This window comes from Schistocerca cancellata, chromosome 5, assembly GCF_023864275.1.
Source record: "Schistocerca cancellata isolate TAMUIC-IGC-003103 chromosome 5, iqSchCanc2.1, whole genome shotgun sequence".
NCBI classification, from domain to species: domain Eukaryota; kingdom Metazoa; phylum Arthropoda; class Insecta; order Orthoptera; family Acrididae; genus Schistocerca; species Schistocerca cancellata.
The window spans coordinates 773,225,857-773,246,497 of NC_064630.1; the positions used below are offsets into that span (position 1 = coordinate 773,225,857).

The following is a 20,641-nucleotide window of genomic DNA, read 5'->3' on the forward strand; positions in this document are numbered from 1 at the left end:
TTTATTTTTTATTTATTTATTTTTTAATTCATTCACTAAACATACAATTAGTAGACAAACAAGGACAACATTATTTCAGTATACACTGGAAATATTCATGTAGTACTCTTCTATGAACATGGGTAGATAAACGAAAAACAAAAATAAAAATAATAATTGAGTTTCAAACCTGGGGCACAAAAGTGTGAACCCATGATACTAGCCATTGCGTCACTGCTTCAGTGAAATTGTTTACTTGCTAAAAGACACATAATGTACCTTGAAAACTTTGACCATAATTTTTCCCAGAAATAATCGAATATCTATAGATAAGCAGAGACATGCATTCACTTATTCTTACCCCTCTTCCACTGAGAAAATTTTCTGGGAAATCAAGTTGTGGCATTTGCTGTGCTCTCCTCATGAGCAACAAAACTGCTATATTGTATGCAATCTCATTAAGAAGCATATGCATGGTGAGAGTTCCATCTCAGAAATGTTGCCTTCCTAGGGAACGAAAATGTCATCCCCACCCCCGCACTCTATCCCTCTGTTCCCACATCCCTAGATGTGCACATCTTATGAACCTCAAATGACTATTGATATAACGAAACAGTTGTAAGACAAAACACATGTTACAAAAGTTTACTCCATCAAAATTTAAATATTGGTTAATGACTGTCAGGCATTAATTTAAAGTAGTGCATTGTGTTTATTTCTTTCCATTTGCTGAAGAGGAGTTCTTTCATTTTAACTATGTGACTCCTTGCCAGTAGGCACTCATTGAGTAATTTTTGTACAACAGCCTTCATTTAGGTAATTCTGTAAAAATTACTGCAAACAAGGACCACATTTGGGCATGATTGTATCTATAATGTGCTTCCATGAAAGCCTTCTAACTGGTATGGCACAAGAGTGTTGTTAGTAGCAAATTAAGTTTTTTCTCAATTTTTCCATAGTCAACAATGAGTTGTAAGTGAACAGTGATGCCTGAATGTGGTTTACTTAGAATTTTGTGCATTGTGAGGTATAAAATCATAATGAATCGAGTGAAAAAAAAACTAGTATTTATAAAATCAAACAATGGAAAATCCAGGATGGAATGTAACAATATTATGAAAAGAATATTTGCTACTTACCATATAGCAGAGAGGGACAACAAAAAGCCTGTTGGAAAGTTAGCTTTCGGCCAGCAAGACAACACACAAGTGTGTGTGTGTGTGTGTGTGTGTGTGTGTGTGTGTGTGTGTGTACATTGCCTATTTTTGACAAAGGCCTTGTTGGCCAAAAGCTCACTTTACAACAGTCTTTTCGCTGTGCCTATGTGAAACAGCATCTGCTCTGGTATTTGTAAGTTTGAAAGACAACATACATACACACACACACACCCACACACACACACACACACACACACACACACACACACACACACACTCATGCAAATGCAACTCACTCAGGCATGACCGCAGTCTCTGGCAGCAGAAGCCAGACTACTTTTTTGTTGTACCTACGTGTGACTCAGCATTTCTGCTATATGGTGAGTGGCAGCTATCCTTTTCATAATATTATTTCATTCCATCCTGAATTTTTCATTGTTTGATAAATGAATGAAAGGGAGAGAATCAAATGATATACTCTCTGTGATGAATTATCACAAAGAACAAATGTTTGAAATTCAAATATCTCTCTTAAAAATTCCAGTAATTTTACTGATAGAGAAAATATAGACCTATCTAGTACCTCTGCTGGCTTCAATGCTTTGATGAAATGACATTAGTCTCTTGATCAGTGATATCGATATTGGAGATTCCTTAGAAGGAAAAAAGAGATTGATAATTCCCTAAACTATAAGATCCTATTGAATCCATGGCAACCTGACAAAAATTATAATTTCAGGAATGACATGTCTAAACCCTTGTTTGGACTGGCTGTCATTATGTCCATGGTTGGTTAGACAGAACAATTCATCAATGAGAGTCTTGCAAAATTAGTATAAACTAATCACACTAGGTTGAAACCCATTATTTTCTTGCATATTGTTTTGTGCAGCACATGAATTGTCATTAAGAGGAAAAATATAAATTTAAATGTTGCTGCTAATGATCTGTTGCATGTTAGAATGCAGTCAGGTGAAAAAACATTGCAAAAACATTTTGAAAGTACCCCTAAATATGCCACCTATATTTCTCGTAAAACCCATTCTCTGAAATCTAAGAAATGATTTTATTAATGCTATCAATAATATCAAATCATTTTTGATTTTGGAAGTTGATACAATGGATAATGCAATCACAGAACTACTTTCTCTTGCTGCATGTTATTTTCACTGTGCAACTGATACTGTCAGAGAAGAGTCTTTGGATTAACACTCTGCTGACCTCTAAAGAAACTGAGTTGACTCAAGTTTAGGTGCAAGCATCAAGCAGTGACTTATCTTTGATATCAAAATTATATAAAATTTTCTCTTTTGTCTTGGGTTTGATAATGGTGTATGTTACTAACGTGTGTTTGCAATGTTTTCACTTATTGAGCATAATTAATACAAATAAAGTGTTAGTTAAATATCTGCTGTGTATGCATAATGGAATTGTGGCTTGTATATTCCCTTAGTGGTAACTCCATACTGAATACTTCATGAATAGACGTTGTGTGCAGAGAACAGTGAGCCTGAGTAACAGTGCAACGATAAAGTAAGAACAGCCAGTTTTGCCTTGGTCCACTAACTTCATGCCACTGACACCTACAGTGAAAAACAAAAGCAACAATGCAAGCTATTGGAACAGAAACAATAGAATGGAGATTCCATCTTTCTGGCCCACAAACCCACAGGTATGGCTCACGCAAGTAGATGCCATCTTTTGGCTACATGCGATCGGTGCCAACATGGATCAGTTTCAATGGTTGTGTCACAACTAGACCTAAGTGTAATAGAACAAACTGATGATGTATGCACTTTGATATAAAACATGTCTGGCAACTGGCCACCACAGAGCCAGAATCTGCGCCGATCGTGAGTAGGAACAAATAACCTGGCCACACTGATGAATATTCTAAGTCCAGCCATCTGCATGATATAGCAACACTGTATGGTGTGGCACTTCCTGGAGGAAGTCTTGCGTTTAATTTGAGCCAGTTTCTTCCATCTGTGGCCATGGTCTTGCAGTAAAACACGTGACATCTGGATGTGAGGTCTTGCGACCAATGCCCATTTTCAGCTACAGTTTTATAGTGCCTTTCATCTGAGTGTTAAATGATAGCAGAGCTACAATTTATTTCATTTTCTGACACACCAGTAATAACAGATAGCAGAGCTACAATTTATTTCATTTTCTGACACACCGGTAATAACAGTTTTAGCCAGTAACAGTAACCAATTGATTGGCGGAATGTCTGCCTCTGAACACCACACATACCACAGTATCTGGAGCACATTTACTAGCTCCAGGCATCGGCTGCCGCAGCGATGCTGTGCTCACTTGCTGCTTGTTGAAGGCCCTGCTACTGCTGAATGCTTTGGGTGGTATAAAATGCTTTAATGTTGTTCAGTGATGCTTCAACAAAGATATCTGTGATTTGCATTTTATGCTCAAGAGCAACAGAGGCATTCTACCATTCTTAAAATAATGAGTTTTCTATTATACTAATGTGACCCACAACTATTTCCATAGTTTGTGATCCAATTAAAATACCTTATCACATTGTTTAATGTTGTTATTAATGCTTTATATCTCACTTCTTTTCCTTGTAGCAGCGGCTCTTCATGCAATTATTTCGTCAGGAATTCATGTGTTTCCATCAGGCCACAGTAAATAACCATGGTATGATATGTTTTAGTGTTGTTATTCAATTCTGTATGGTAGATGTATGTGATAAACTGTGTGAATATTTTGCAGTGCATGATCTACAGCAAGGAGGCACATTGCACATTTTGAACAAGAAGGCACACTGCACATTTTGAGGACCACATTTGAATTCATGGAGTGCTTAACACCAATAGAAAGTGATTTTTGAGATATTCAATTAGATTTATACCAACAAAACTGTCCATATTCAAAGTTACCCTGAGGGGAAGGAAGTTGCTAACACCAATGTCTACAGAGGGTGTCTAACTGCTGTTACAGAAATTTAGCACAGAGGAAGTATATTAATAAATATGTTCACTTCATAGCTAGTCCCATGACATGTGTCCTATGTGACAAGCAAATCTCAAATTTGTATCATTAATGGTCGATTCGAATCTCTGTATAATGATGCAGCTTGATATTCGTCAAACATCCATGGTCATTAAAACAGCTTACTGAGTCAAGAAGATAAAAAGACCTAATGTATATAGGTTTTTTTCAGATTTTGCTAAAGAATTTCTTCTAGCAATTTTCAGCTCCATGAAGTAAAATAGAAAAAAAAGATTATCAGCATTTTGGTATCCATTACAATTAGAACTTGCAATCCACACTGCTGTTGCTTTGTAACACATGTACAGAACCAATGACCTAATGAAACGTTACTAGCAGCAGCCCTCCATATTAGAAGATTGCTCACTGACTGTGATAATGCACCAATAAACATAAGAACAGTTGTCACTTATGTAAAGTACAGAATACCTGGAGACCAAAAATGAAATTGCTCTTCTCAGTATCTCATTTTATATAAAGATTATACAGCATGTCATCGAGGTGGAAGGTGAACATCAAGTGAATTTAGCGGTTCTACTCAGTGACATATATGTGGAAGTATATCCACTCTCACAAGGTTAGAAAATATTTGAGGCTATGTTGCCAATTCTTAGCTGTGGCAGAAGCAGCTATGTACCGAAATGCTTGATGTGTTCTCGTATATGGGCTCTCAGACGAGAGGGATGTCTATGTTGGATTTATGCTGTGTTATCTCCTGATACTTTCTAAATCAGTATTTAAGCTATACGTATTTAAGTCAATAAATTACATTTAACCAGAATTACTCATTTTCTAACCTTTACAACATGGTAAGTGTGGTGTTATATAGTATCAACATAGTGATATCAAAGCTAGTGATATTAGTTTCACTCATGCAGGATATGGCATGTGAAGTATTAAGGTATATAATTTTCCATCATGAATACAGTTTCCCCAAAATATGAAGGAATAAAACATTTTCATTGAGAATTTGCAACAAAAGCTTATTGCAATGGAATGAAAAGACGTTGGAAATCAGTCTTGTCTCACAGCGCACAAAACAGTAAGAAATCCAGCTCTCTACACCTCAAAATTGACTGTCTGTGTGCACTCTTGTGTATGCTGGCAGGATGGAAGCAAGAAGAAACACAGTTAACTAATTATTTGATGCCACACAGTAATCAATTCATCTGAAATTTAGAAGAGGACAAACTGGTAAACATGATCATTGACATGAAAACTAATCTCTAAATGTACACAAAGTTCAATTCTGTGCCTTCATACTTTTTCAGCTGGCTAATGTATACAACATAATCTGCTCACTGCTTTCTTAATGTGCCCTCCTCCCCCTCTTCCCCTCTTGTTTAGTCCATAGATGATGGAAAGAATCCAAATCCTGTCACAGATGGTTCCTTAAAATAATTCCAGTATGATTTTTTGCATGCTGATGATTGGTATTTGAAAAATAGGACACTATACCTCCTCTCACAGTACTGGATCGAGATCGCTGGCAGATATACTACCTGGGTTTGAAATTGAATGTCGCAAGTGAAACACACACTTGCTTATCTGGAATTTAAATAATACTTTACATAGGTGTGTAAATGAAAATGATAAAAAAACTCTCATTTATACACTGCCATAACTCATTCAAATGGCAGAACAACAATTATTAAACACAATATTCCATTTGTTGTTTCTCTATAATGAACAGCTGAGTCAAGGGCAAACCATGGTAGCGGTCACCAATTCATAGCTGTCTTAACAGAGTCCATCCATACTAGATATTCTATTTCTGAGTAATACACTGCAAATGAATTTACCCATTATCATGGTGTGAAATTAGCATAAATTGCTGTAGAGCTCTGCCTGAACTTTCCATTGCCCTGAACACAAGACATGAAGCTAAAAGTGTGTAGTCTGGTTGGCAAAAAATCCAACATTATATTCTTCCAGATTCACTGGTAAAGTACTTTGCCACAAAATTGTGATACAAAACTGTGATACAAAATTTCTTGCAACAAGGACTGACAATTATAATAGTAACAATATCTAACAAATAATGAACGAATTTTGTTTCAATACAGAAGAAGATGTCAATTAAAAATATTAATAGACTGATTGTTCAGTTAGTGCAATGTAAAGGTTTCCTTCTCATTCTGTTAATGAATTCCATTTTTTATATTTGCAAATAAAAAAGAAAAAAACCCACGCGATATACATCAGCAGTCCGAGATCTGAACCAGAAACTATCCTTGAATTAGATTGTGAGATGAGACTGGTGTCAGGGAAATAACATGGCACAAACAAATTTAATCTGTGTTACTCTAATTCACTGCCTCCCCCCATGAACCATGGACCTTGCCTTTGGTCGGAGGCTTGCATGCCTCAGTGATACAGATGGCCCTACCGTAGGTGCAACCACAACGGAGGGGTATCTGTTGAGAGGCCAGACAAACGTGTGGTTCCTGAAGAGGAGCAGCAGCCTTTTCAGTAGTTTCAGGGGCAACAGTCTGGATGATTGACTGATCTGACTTTGTAACACTAACCAAAACGGCCTTGCTGTGCCGGTACTGTGAATGGCTGAAAGCAAGAGGAAACTACAGCCATAATTTTTCCCGAGGGCATGCAGCATTACTGAATGGTTAATGATGATGGTGTCCCCTTGGGTAAAATATTCCGGAGGTAAAATAGTCCCCCATTCAGATATCCGGGCGGGGAATACTCAAGAGGACGTCATTATCAGGAGAAAGAAAACTGGCATTCTACGGATCGGAGTGTGGAATGTCAGATCCCTTAATCGGGCAGGTAGGTTAGAAAATTTGAAAAGGGAAATGGATAGGTTAAAGTTAGATATAGTGGGAATTAGCAAAGTTTGGTGGCAAGAGGAACAAGACTTTTGGTCAGGTGAATACAGGGTTATAAGACCAAAATCAAATAGGAGTAATGCAGGAGTAGGTTTAATAATGAATAAAAAAATAGGAGTGCAGCTAAGTTATACAAACAGCATAGTGAACGCATTATTGTGGTCAAGACAGACACGAAGCCCAATCCTACTACAGTAGTACAAGTTTATATGCCAACTAGCTCTGGAGATGATGAAGAAATTGACGGAATGTATGATGAGATGAAAGAAATTATTAAGATGGTGAAGGGAGATGAAAATTTAATAGTCATGGGTGACTGGAATTCAATAGTAGGAACAGAAAGAGAAGGAAACATAGTAGGTGAATATTGATTTGGGGGGAAGAAATGAAAGAGGAAGCCGCCGGGTAAATTTTGCACAGAGCCTAAGTTAATCATAGCTAACACTTGGTTCAAGAATCACAAAAGAAGATTGTATACATGGAAGAAGCCTGGATATACTGACAGGTTTCAGATAGATTATATAATGGTAAGACTGAGATTTAGGTTGTTGTTGTTGTGGTCTTCAGTCCTGAGACTGGTTTGATGCAGCTCTCCACGTTACTCTATCTTGTGCAAGCTTCTTCATCTCCCAGTACCTACCGCAACCTACATTTCTCTGAATCTGCTTAGTGTATTCATCTCTTGGTCTCACTCTACGATTTTTACCGTCCACGCTGCCCTCCAATACTAAATTGGTGATCCCTTGATGCCTCAGAACATATCCTACCAACCGATCTCTTCTTCTAGTCAAGTTGTGCCACAAACTACTCTTCTCCCCAATTCTATTCAGTACCTCCTCATTAGTTATGTGATCTACCCATCTAATCTTCAGCATTCTTCTATAGCACCACATTTTGAAAGCTTCTATTCTCTTCTTGTCCAAACTAGTTATCGTCCATGTTTCACTTCCATACATTGCTACACTCCATACGTATACTTTCAGAAATGACTTTCTGACACTTAAATTTATACTCGATGTTAACAAATTTCTCTTCTTCAGAAACGCTTTCCTTGCCATTGCCAGTCTACATTTTATATCCTCTCTACATTGACCATCGTCAGTTATTTTGCTCCCCAAATAGCAAAACTCCTTTACTACTTTAAGTGTCTCATTTCCTAATCTAATTCCCACAGCATCACCCGATGTAATTTGACTACATTCCATTATCCTCGTTTTGCTTTTGTTGATGTTCATCTTATATCCTCCTTTCAAGACACTGTCCACACCTTTCAGCTGCTGTTGCAAGTCCTTTGCTGTCTCTGACAGAATTACAATGTCATCGGCGAACCTTAAAGTTTTTATTTCTTCTCCATGAATTTTAATACCTACTCCGAATTTTTCTTTTGTTTCCTTTACTGCTTGCTCAATATACAGATTGAATAACATTGGGGACAGGCTACAACCCTGTCTCACTCCCTTCCCAACCACTGCTTCCCTTTCATACCCCTTGACTCTTATAACTGCCAACTGTTTTCTGTACAAATTGTAAATAGCCTTTTGCTCCCTATATTTTACCCCTGCCGCCTTCAGAATTTGAAAGAGAGTATTCCAGTCAACGTTGTCAAAAGCTTTCTCTAAGTCTACAAATGCTAGAAATGTAGGTTTGCCTTTTCTTAATCTAGCTTCTAAGATAAGTCGTAGGTTGTTCCAACATTTCTACGGAATCCAAACTGATCTACCCCGAGGTCGGCTTCTATCAGTTTTTCCATTTGTCTGTAAAGAAAATGCGTTAGTATTTTGCAGCTGTGACTTATTTAACTGATAGTTCGGTAATTTTGAAATCTGTCAACACCTGGTTTCTTTGGGATTAAAATTATTATATTCTTCTTAAGTCCGAGGGTATTTCGCCTGTCTCATACATCTTGCTCAACAGATGACAGAGTTTTGTCAGGACTGGTTTTCCCAAGGCCGTCAGTAGTTCCAAAGGAATGTTGTCTACTCCTGGGGCATTGTATCGACTCAGGTCTTTCAGTGCTCTGTCAAACTCTTCATGCAGTATCGTATGTCCCATTTCATCTTCATCTACATCCTCTTCCATTTCCATAATATTGTCCTCAAGTACATCGCCCTTGTAAAGACCCTCTATATACTCCTTCCACCTTTCTGCTTTCCCTTTTTTGCTTAGAACTGGGTTTCCATCAACGCTCTTGATATTCATATAAGTGGCTCTCTTTTCTCCAAAGGTCTCTTTAATTTTCCTGTAGGCAGTATCTATCTTACCCATAGTGAGACAAGGCTCTACATCCTTACATTTGTCCTCTAGCCATCCCTGCTTAGCCATTCTGCACTTCCTGTTGATCTCATTTTTGAGACGTTTGTATTCCTTTTTGCCTGCTTCATTTACTGCGTTTTTATATTGTCTCCTTTAATCCATTAAATTCAATATATCTTCTGTTACCCAAGGATTTCTACTAGCCCTCATCTTTTTACCTACTTGATCCTCTGCTGCCTTCACTACTTCATCCCTCAGAGCTACCCATTCTTCTTCTACTGTCTTTCTTTCCCCCATTCCTGTCAATTGTTGCCTTACGCTCTCCCTGAAACTCTGTACAACCTCTGGTTCTTTCAGTTTATCCAGGTCCCATCTCCTTAAATTCCCACCTTTTTGCAGTTTCTTCAGTTTTAATCTACAGTTCATAACCAATAGATTGTGGTCAGCGTGCACACCTGCCCCTGGAAATATCTTACAATTTAAAATCTGGTTCCTAAATCTCTGTCTTACCATTATATAATCTATCTGATACCTTCTAGTATCTCCAGGATTCTTCCACGTATACAACCTTCTTTTATGATTCTTGAACCAAGTGTTAGCTATGATTAAGTTATGCTCTGTGCAAAATTCTACCAGACGGCTTCGTCTTTCATTTCTTACCTCCAATCCATATTCACCTACTATGTTTCCTTCTCTCCATTTTCCTACTCTTGAATTCCAGTCACCCATGACTATTAAAGTTTCATCTCCCTTCACTACCTGAATAATTTCTTTTATCTCATCATACATTTCATCAATTTCTTCATCATCTGCAGTGCTAGTTGGCATATAAACTTGTGCTACTGTAGTAGGCATGGGCTTCGTGTCTGTCTTGGCCACAATAATGCGTTCACTATGCTGTCTGTATTAGCTTACCCGCACTTCTATTTTTTTATTCATTATTAAACCTACTCCTGCATTACTCCTATTTGATTTTGTATTTATAACCCTGTATTCACCTGACCAAAACTCTTGTTCCTCCTGCCACCGAATTTCACTAATTCCCACTATATCTAACTTTAACCAATCCATTTCCCTTTTTAAATTTTCTGACCTACCTGCCCGATTAAGGGATCTGACATTCCACACTCCAATCCGTAGAATGCCAGTTTTCTTTCTCCTGATAACGACATCCTCCTGAGTAGTCCCCGACCCCGGAGATCCAAATGGGGGACTACTTTACCTCCAGAATATTTTACCCAAGAGGACGCCATCATCATTTAACCATACAGTAAAGCTGCATGCCCTCGGGAAAAATTACGGGTATAGTTTCCCCTTGCTTTCAGCCTTTCGCAGTACCAGCACAGCAAGGCTGTTTTGGTTAGTGTTACAGGGCCAGATCAGTCAATCATCCAGACTGTTGCCCCTGAAACTACTGAAAAGGCTGCTGCCCCTGTTCAGGAACCACACGTTTGTCTGGCCTCTCAACAGATACCCCTCCATTGTGGTTGCACCTAAGGTAGGGCCATCTGTTTCGCTGAGGCAAGGAAGCCTCCCTACCAACGGCAAGGTCTATGGTTCATGGGGGGGGGGGGGGGGGGGGGAGATTTAGGTCCCAGGTTATAAATTGTAAGACATTTCCAGGGGCAGATGTGGACTCTGATCACTATCTGTTGGTTATGAACTGCAGATTAAAGTTGAAGAAACTGCAAAAAGGTGGGAATTTAAGGAGATGAGACCTGGATAAACTGACTAAACCAGAGGTTGTACAGAGTTTTAGGGAGAGCATAAGGGAATGGGGGAGAGAAATACAGTAGAAGACGAATGGGTAGCTTTGAGGGATGAAGTAGTGAAGGCAGCAGAGGATCAAGTAGGTAAAAAGACGAGGGCTAGTAGAAATCCTTGGGTACTGCAGCAGACTACACTGTCAGAAAATACAAATGAATTGTAAACTTATCCTGCTTGGTTTGCTGTAAAAGCTTATTTTAACAGATTTAAAATTGAGTGCAAAACAAGCATGTCCAAAATGTCAAGAAACAGTAAGATGCTTTGGACGGTTGACTTCAAATGGTCTGTATTATGTCTGGTAATGTGTAATATATAACTGGGTCAGGAGCACCACCAAAATGTGGAGATATTATATGGTAACACGGAATGTTACTCTCTTTGACAGATGGTTTTTTGTGGTGGGTGATTCGATGTTGCCTTCACTATGTTGACGTTTATTCAGGACAATCATGGTTTACTGTTGGACTTTTGTGTGTGGATTCTGCATTACGTTCCAGTGATGGTGGTCTGAAAAGTTTTCCACCTCATGATGTAACTGTATATAGGACATTCATGGTTACCCAATCGGAAGTTGCTACCCGTACTGGTTCATCTTATAATTTTCTTATACATAAACCATTGCACGTAATGATTCGTCGTACATGTAAATTGTCAAAGTATGTTTCATTGTCTATATATCTAATATAGCAATACCACAGAATAATAAATCAAATTGTGGATCCACAAGAAAAATAGTAATGTATGACTCCTGAAGCAGAAAAAAATAAATAAAAATAAAAATAAACAACCAGAAGGCTTAGGGAAATGTGCCTGTGTACACTCTCCTACATTTTTTCACTGCTAGGTCTACCACAGATAATGGTCCGTAACAAGCTTGTTCAATGCTTCCATAATATTTCCTGTCTTGTTTGGTACCAAGATGCTGAACAAAATACAGATTTATGTCATTGACAATTACTGCATATCTTTTCAGAGACACTCACATGTCTTGTTGGCAATGTAGAATTGTAGCTGCAAAGCAGACGACCCTGGCGTCTCCTATGAGGCGCTAGGACCCAGATGAGATGAGGGTTCCTTAAGATTCACATCTGACTTTTGATGTGACAGTTGGCAGCTCAGTTAAAGTACTAGTGAAAAGGATTAAGTCTGAATCATCGGATGGATTTTCATGTCATGTGTGTGTTATTTTATACTTTGGAGTAACCTGTGACACTATCTTCAGTAGCCACAGGCTCCTTTTTTTTTTTAATAACACAACAGTGATAGGTAAGGGAGAAATGGAATTAATAAGATACAGCAGCTGCAGCAAATTTGAAACTATTTCGAAAGAAGCTAACCTTTTCGAAAGTTACTGTTGTGGCATAACGACAAGTGCCGGCACAATGGTGAAGAATGGAAGAGGAGAGAGGGCTGTGAGATGACATCAGCCAATAGTATGCTGACTAGGATGACACCAAGACAGGGATGGCATCCACAAAAAGAGAATATACGTGCCACTCAGCCTGGCAGTGGGCGTAGTGGATGACGAGCTGTCTTACAAATGCTACAGCAGTGACTTATGAACTGAATTGTTTTTCTTGCATTGAAACTGTATATACCAAAGGACGTTGATTATTTGCATGTAACCATTTGCTTGCGACACATCTTTGTGAATACACAGAGTTAAGTGTTGCCAATTTAACTTATTGTAATAAACTCCATTAATACTATTTGCTTGAATTGTTGTTTTATATGTGCATATCACTATCCCATGACTTTTGTCACCTCAGTGTATGACTGATCACACCAAAGACACTGTGGTTATAGTGGGTGGGCCAGGTAATGGTACTGACAGAGATCATGGTTACAGTATAAGGTGTGACCTGGCAAAGATTGCATTAGCATCAAAATATAGTAGTGTTGAATTTGTATCTGTTTTTGGGCACCATGACCGACCTCATTTGAACTCTTCTGTCAAGAGAATGAATTTGGAATTGGAACAGCTGCTTGTCACCTGCAGGGTCACACATTGATGTGGTTCCTGCTGATTCTCTCAATAGGTGGGATTATACTAGGCATGGTCTTCATCTCAACAGGAAGGGGAAGGGTAAACTGGCTGGGAAAATAGCTCAGTCAATGTGAAATGTCAGCTATCTTTATTGCATCAAAATATTTGAGGACTGAGAAATAAAATTAATGAATTAATTATCTGCATAGATGAATTAGAGACCTCAAACCCAGCTCATATAATCTACCTCTCTGAACATCATGTGACCACTGGTATAGGACTTTTAAGTGTTACAGGATTTAGGTTAGCATATCACTTTTGTAGAGCAGAAATGGAGAAAGGAAGAGTTGCCACATTCATCAGGAATTGTCATAAACTTAAGAACATAGACATTCATAAATTTTGCCTAGAACAGCATATGGAAGCATGTGCAACATAAGTAGAATTTCACAAAAAATCCTTCATCGTATTAAGTGTATGTAGAGCACCTACAGGTAACTTTAATCTGTTCATAAACCACCTTGAAGCTGTACTGCCCCATTTAACAACCAAAAACAAAGAAGTTGTGGTTGCTGGTGACCTCAATGAAGATTTCCTTAAAGACTCTCCCAATAAGAACCAATTTGAGTTAGTAACACTATCATTCTATTTAATTCCCACTGTAAAGTTCCCCACTAGGCATGCCAATTGCTCACAAATAGCTATTGATAATATCCTTATAGAAAAGTCCAATGAACAAAACTATATTACAAAACAAATAGTCAATGGCCTCTCAGACCATGACATGCAGTTCCTTCTGTTAAATGTTAATACTGAATAGGAGATAAAATCTGTTAAATCTGAGCTCAAGAGGGTAATCAATAAGCCAAAAATTGATTATTTTAGGACACTCCTCAGAGATATTCACTGGAGTGATGTTAACAGTGCTCATGGCATGAATGAAAAATATAACACTTTCACTAATAAACTGCTTACCTTATTTGAACACTGTTTTCCCCAAAACTAACCAAGGTTAGAGCAAAGTCTACAAAGAAACCATGGATTACTCAAGGAATAGAGGTATCTCATAAAACAAAAAGAAAAGTGTATCTGTCAATCCGAAACAGTTATGATGCTGATGCCATAGCACATTACAAGAAATACTGCAAAATATTAAAGACTGTAATACTGACATCAAAGCAAATATATTACAAGGAAAAGATAGTCATATCAGATAACAAAATAAATACAATGTGGGATATAGTGAAGGAGGAGACCAGCAGAATCAGACATGAAGAGGGACAAATAGCATTAAGAGTAAATGATACATTGGTGACAGATGTGTATAGTGCTGCAGAACTTTTTAACAAACATTTTATAACTGTTACTGAAAATATGGGGTTGTCAGGTTCTGTAAATGGAATACCTCAGACCAGACATTTCAAGTAACTTCCATAATATGAATTTGACCCTCACTACCCCAGCAGAAGTAATGTCCATCATAAAATCTTTAAAATCAAAAACATCTAGTGGGTATGATGAAATATCAACAAAGTTAATGTGATTCTGAGTTACGTAACATATTAAGCTGTCTGTGTAACCAGTTGTTTATTAGTGGAATATTTCATGAATGGTTGAAATATGCTGAAGTTAAGCAACTATTTACGAATGGAGATAAAGAAATAGTCTCTAATTTCCGTTCAATTTCACTTTTTCCAGCATTCCCAAAATTTTCGAAAAGGTAATGTACAATCGGTTTTATAGCCATCTTATCACAAATAATGTACTGTCAAAGTCGCAGTTTGGATTTCTAAAGGGTTCTGATATTGAGAAAGCTATCTGCACTTATAGTGAAAATATACTTAATTCATAAGACAAAAATTGCAGGCAACTGGTATATTTTGTGATCTGTCAAAGTCATTTGACTGTGTAAATCACAATATCCTTTTAAGTAAATTAGAATATTATGGTGTAACAGGAAATGCTGCAAAATGGTTCAAATCTTATATCTTGGCAGTAAACAAAGAGTGTTATTAGGAAAGAGACATGTATTAAGCTATCAGGCATCATCCAACTGGGAACTAATTACATGTGGGGTCCCACAAGGTTCCATCTATGGGCCCTTTCTTTCTCTTGTGTGTATCCATGACCTTTCATCAGTAACATTACCAGATGCTAAGTTTGTTTTGTTTTCCTATGATACAAACATTGCAATAAATAGCAAATCAAGTGTAGTCTTACAAAGATTGGCTAATAAAATATTTGTGGACATTATTCACTGGTTCCTAGCCAATTCTCTGTCACTAAACTTTGAAAAACACACTACATGCAGTTCAGAACTAGTAAGGGGGTGTCCCACGAGTATATGGCTAATGTACAATGACAAGCAGGTAGAAGAAGTGGACAGTGTTAAATTCTTGGGATTACAGCTTGATAATAAATTCAACTGGGAGGAGCACACTGCAGAACTGCTGAAGCATCTTAACAAATCTCTATTTGCAATGCAAATGTCAGACATAGGGGATATAAAAATAAAAAAGCTGGAAACTATGCTTACTTCCATTCCATAATGTTATATGGGATTATTTTCTGGGGCAATTCATCATGCCAAGCTAAAGTTTTCCAGGCACAAAAAACTGGCAATAAGAGTTATATGTGGTGTGAACTCAAGAACATCCTGCAGAAGCGTGTTCAGAGAACTAGGGGTTATAACTACTGATTCCCAATATATTTATTCCTTAATGAAATTTGTCATTAAAAATATATCACTTTTTCAAACCAACAGCTCAAATCATGGAATCAATACTAGAAATTTGATTCTTTCATATTGCGTTCAATAAAAAAAAGTAAATAAATAAATAAAAAAAAGACTTCATTCCACTTGGGACCTGTGGAAGGTACATTAGCCTATTGGGTTTCACTTGTAAATATTTGTCATGTATTATTGTTTTTCTGACATGTTCTACATCCTGGAGGACCTCCTCAGTTACAGATTGATTGGAATGAAAGTAAATCTAAGCTAATCTAATCACTAATCTGTCAATTCGAGAAAACAGCTTCCTAGGCACCCTATATTACATGAGTGGGCATGATACTACAGTGACGATCAAAACGAAATGTAAGCATGCTGAAAGATTTTCACTCTGTAGAGCATAAATTTTTTCAGCTGCTAGTTGCTCTGTACAGCGATTCAAAAATAAAGGATGATTTCTGATGAAGGGCCCGATGACAGCAAGCCCTAGGATAAAACTCTCTGTGTGGTAACAATGCATTTCTGAAAATAGACTATTTGGTAGAGACATACACAACTGTTGCCTGTGATAATGTTTAAAATGCATGCTGGCATTGGAATCTGCACAATGCAGAAGAATCCTAAAAATGTATATTTGCCAGCTTCAGATAACATGAGTTTTATGTCATAAGGGGCAGGAATGATTTGTATGTTTCAAGGAAAATTCATATGCCTGTGAAAACTTTCAAGTCTGCTAGAATCCAGAACGTCTTTTTTTATATATATATATATAAAAAAAACTACCGACAGAGCAGTGGCAGAGAATATAATGCAGCCGTGTCACAATACCACTGTAGCACCAGCATAGTTTCATAATTACAGGCAAAGGTAGTTGCTGGTTCAAACCTCATTGGATTACCGATGTGTAACACTTCACTTTTTCCCTTTATTTCTGCAGACAAACTGGGCAGAGTTTAATAATGAAATGCAAAGAAAATATCTGTTTTATTCCAACAAAAGATCAGCCAATTTTTATCGATTTTGATGTTTAGTCATCAACCTTCTTCTGTAACACAATAAAATCCATTCATTATTAGTTTACTATCATTACTGTTATTATCATTATTCCTTTGCTCACAAGAACTTTTGTATCCCTATTTTGTGCTAATGCGGTTAAGGCCAACCCAAGAAACAGCGTTGCATATAGGGAAAAGAAAAAAACATACACCAAATTAATAAAAGAAACTAAATTGACATATTATGAAAACAAGATGGCAACCTCAACAAATATCACTAAAACGATATGATCTCTCATAAATGAAGAGAGGAAAGGCATGGGTGTGTAAAACACTGATAACATAAAACTTGAGCTAAATGAGAGGGAACTCAGGGATGCACAAAAGTCAGCAATACTTTAAACAGATATTATATTGAAGTTATGGAAAATTAATAACTTAAAATAATACTTCCAAAATAAACACAATAAACATTCCATATGAGACAAAATGCTTATTCCTGACTCCAACTAATGAATCAAAAATTGTAAAAATAATACATAGTCTAAAAACAAAAAGCACTGAGGGTCTAGATGGTATATCCACTAAACTAATTAAAAGCTGTTTACAGCAGGTAGTAAAGCCATTAGCGTGCCTAATAAACTTATCTATAGAAAAAGGAATATTTCCAGTGTGCCTGAAAAGGAGTAGAGTAATTGCTATATGTAAAGGATGCTGCAAAAAAAGACCCAGGAGATTACAGACCTATAACTGTTACATCTGTACTCTCTAAAGCAATAGAAACCATAATAAAAGACAGAATATAAGATATTACACAAACATGAAATATTTTCAATGATGAACAACATGGATTCAGAAATGGTAAATCTGCCAAAACAGCAATAGCTTGATTCATAAGGTGAGACATTCTATGCTTTATGTGAGCCACAACTGTTCTTATATTTGATGATGCTTTATTGGGTGCAGCGACCGATTATGTGGTATGAGAGTGATGCTCAGGGTGGTGTGGGTTGTAAGTTCAAATTGTGAAGGGTACAAGAGCACTCAAAGTTCTTCTTTTTCCATTTTATTTCACTGAGTCAAAAATTTCTAGATGAAATCCTTTAACAAAATTGAAAGAAAAGCTTTACACATTAAGCCTTTCACACTCTAGACTCTCTAAACTGTTTAAATGGCCATAGATGTATCTTTTCAGAATATCAAGCTCCATCAGTATACTGATGTCACTGATGCTAATCAACTGTTCATCACATAAAACCCACAAATCAAGGGGAATAGTTTTAAAGTGGACTCCCAGATTAATATAGTTCCTCTGTGCTAAGTTTTTGTAGTAGCTGTGAGACATATGCTGACACTGGCATTAGCAACTTTTTTTCATTCTTCATGGCTTCAAATATTGGCAGATTTGTTGGTTTAGATCTAACTGAATATCTTAAACGCCACTTTTGATTAGTGTTAAGTGCTCCATGAATCCACCTGTGGTCCTCAAAATCTAAAGTGTGTCTGCATTTCTATAGATCATGTGCTGTACAGTATATGCAGAGTTTATCACATACATTTAATGTAAGGAATCAAACAACGATGATAAAATGCTGCGCGCCACCACTACTCACTATGGCTTGACAGAAATAGATTCCTGACAAAATAATTGCATGAAGAAATGCCTCTAAGGAAAAAAAGTGACATATAAAGCACTAATATCATTAAACAATCTTGTGAGGTATTTTAATTAAATCACAAACTATAAAAATTATTTTGTGCCATACTCATGTCTTGCATATTAGCGTAACAGAAATGTTGTCATATTAAAACAGATCATCTGCCTATGTTGGTATTGAGTGTGGAATGAGTCATAGACTTTTCTGTGGAGCATCACTCAACAACAGTAAAGCATGTTACACTCTCCAAAGTGATGAGCAATATCAGGTGCCTTTCACAAGGGGCAAAGCAGTGCAGTGCCACTGCAGCAACCACTGGCAATAGCTAATGAATAGATCCCAGACAGCACTGATGCAATAGTGTTTGGAGGCAGACAGTTTGCAAAGCAATCTGTCACAAAACTGTCATTGGTCACAACTGTTATTACCATGGGTCAGAGTTTGAAATACATTGTAAATGCATTATGATTTCACTCATGACATAAACATTCAGTCATGACATAAACATTCAGACAAAAAGCACTATAAAACTTTAAGCAGCAAGTGATCTCAGTCACCAGGCCTCACATTCACATACCATGTGCTTTACCGCTAAACAATGGCCACAGCCATTACAAATTCAAATTGGAGACAAGACTTCCTCCAAGAAGTGCTGCGACCTACAGTGTTGCCAGATTATGCAGATGGCTGGACTTAGAATATTTAACAGTGTCGCCAGGGTATTTGTACCAACTCACAATCTGCACGGACTAAGGGTCTGTGGCAGCCTGCCCATTGGCCTGGTTTTATGTCCAAGAGTGTAGTAAACAGCAGTCTAATTTAGCTCTTAAAAATACCTTGCTGTAATATTTTGTGCTTCCACCTGAGTGGCATCTACATACAATTATTGAATGTGAAATATGTATCAGTGGTTCCCCTCCTCAAATTCTTTGATCATTGTGCTCATTGGCTGGCAATGAAGTATCATTAGAACAATCACCGCAGGTCTTTCGGCTACATAGACTGCCTGAAAATATTAGAATGATTATGTCACTTTTGTGGACCTTCCAACTGATTATCTGGTGTGAAAAATAGAGGTCACTGCTGTTGCTTGTAAGGATGGCAATTTGTGTGTGTTGATTAGAGGTTATAGTGGGAGGATTTTAATTGCACATTCCTGCACTTTCCATGCCAGGCAGTTCAGAACTGGACTTTGCTCCACCGCACCAGCTAGTGACACAGACAGAGCCATCTGTCAGCGAAATGGTCACTGAACTTGCAAGGATGAATGCCAAGCAGGAGAAACATACGGATGATAGAACACTTTGTGCTCCCTGCAATTCTAAATGAGATATCTCCAACTATTGTTGGTATCCCAGACACTTTAGTGACACTGCCAGGCAATGCACAAACCCATGTCATTACCCAAACTCCAAAAATGGACAACAGTAGCTGCATATGCTCATCAAAGGAAGAATAAGCACTTTACTTGCTGTAAAAACACCACAGTATCAATGGTTACCAGCTATGGACAGCTTTTTGTACAAGACAGCACAAGTGGGCATTTTCTGATCATCACAGGATTGAAAATCATTGTATATCCTAAGGGACCATATGAATGCCATATGTTTTCATCACTTCCACAATTGCCACACTGGGACAGAAGACATTTACATCAGATTTTGACAGAGACTTACTCTCAACTTCTCAGTTAATATTATTGTTTTTACAGATCTTGCTCTGTCCGCCACAACTAGTAGTCATCATGGTGCCTACAGCCTGCAGATGGTCTAAATTGTGGAATGAAACCTGTTGCCAACCATAGTAAATATCTAAAGTGAACAAGATTGTCTTACTGAATTTTACATTTTAAAGCTCATTAAATGAAATGATCACACAGGCTCAGTTGAAGGTAAACCAGGTGGCAAACTTTGGTTCACTTGTCAGATACTGGGAAAACACAGATGGTCTACAAAGGGTACAGCTTACAATAAACCAGTGTGTCCCATCTTAGAATACTGTCCAAGTGTGTGCAACCCATACCAAACAGGACTAACGTGGGATACTGAACATGTACAAAGAAGGGCAGCACACATAATCACAGCTTTGTCTGAATCATGGGAGAGCACCACAGAAATATTAAAAACATCTGAATTGGCAGATGTCTTGAAGATAGTTGCATGTTACCCCTTGAAAGCCTACCTAGGAATTTTGAAGAACCAGTATTAAGTGAGGAATCTATGAACATATTACTGCCCTCTATGTATCACTCCT

General features: G+C 37.5%; 1 protein-coding gene across 1 annotated transcript in view; it reads right to left on the minus strand.

Annotated features, from left to right (window-relative positions):
- Positions 1–20,641, minus strand: part of LOC126187950 (chymotrypsin-1-like) — a 200,982-nt gene that overhangs the window by 78,689 nt on the left and 101,652 nt on the right. The gene's annotated exons all lie outside the window — the stretch shown is intronic.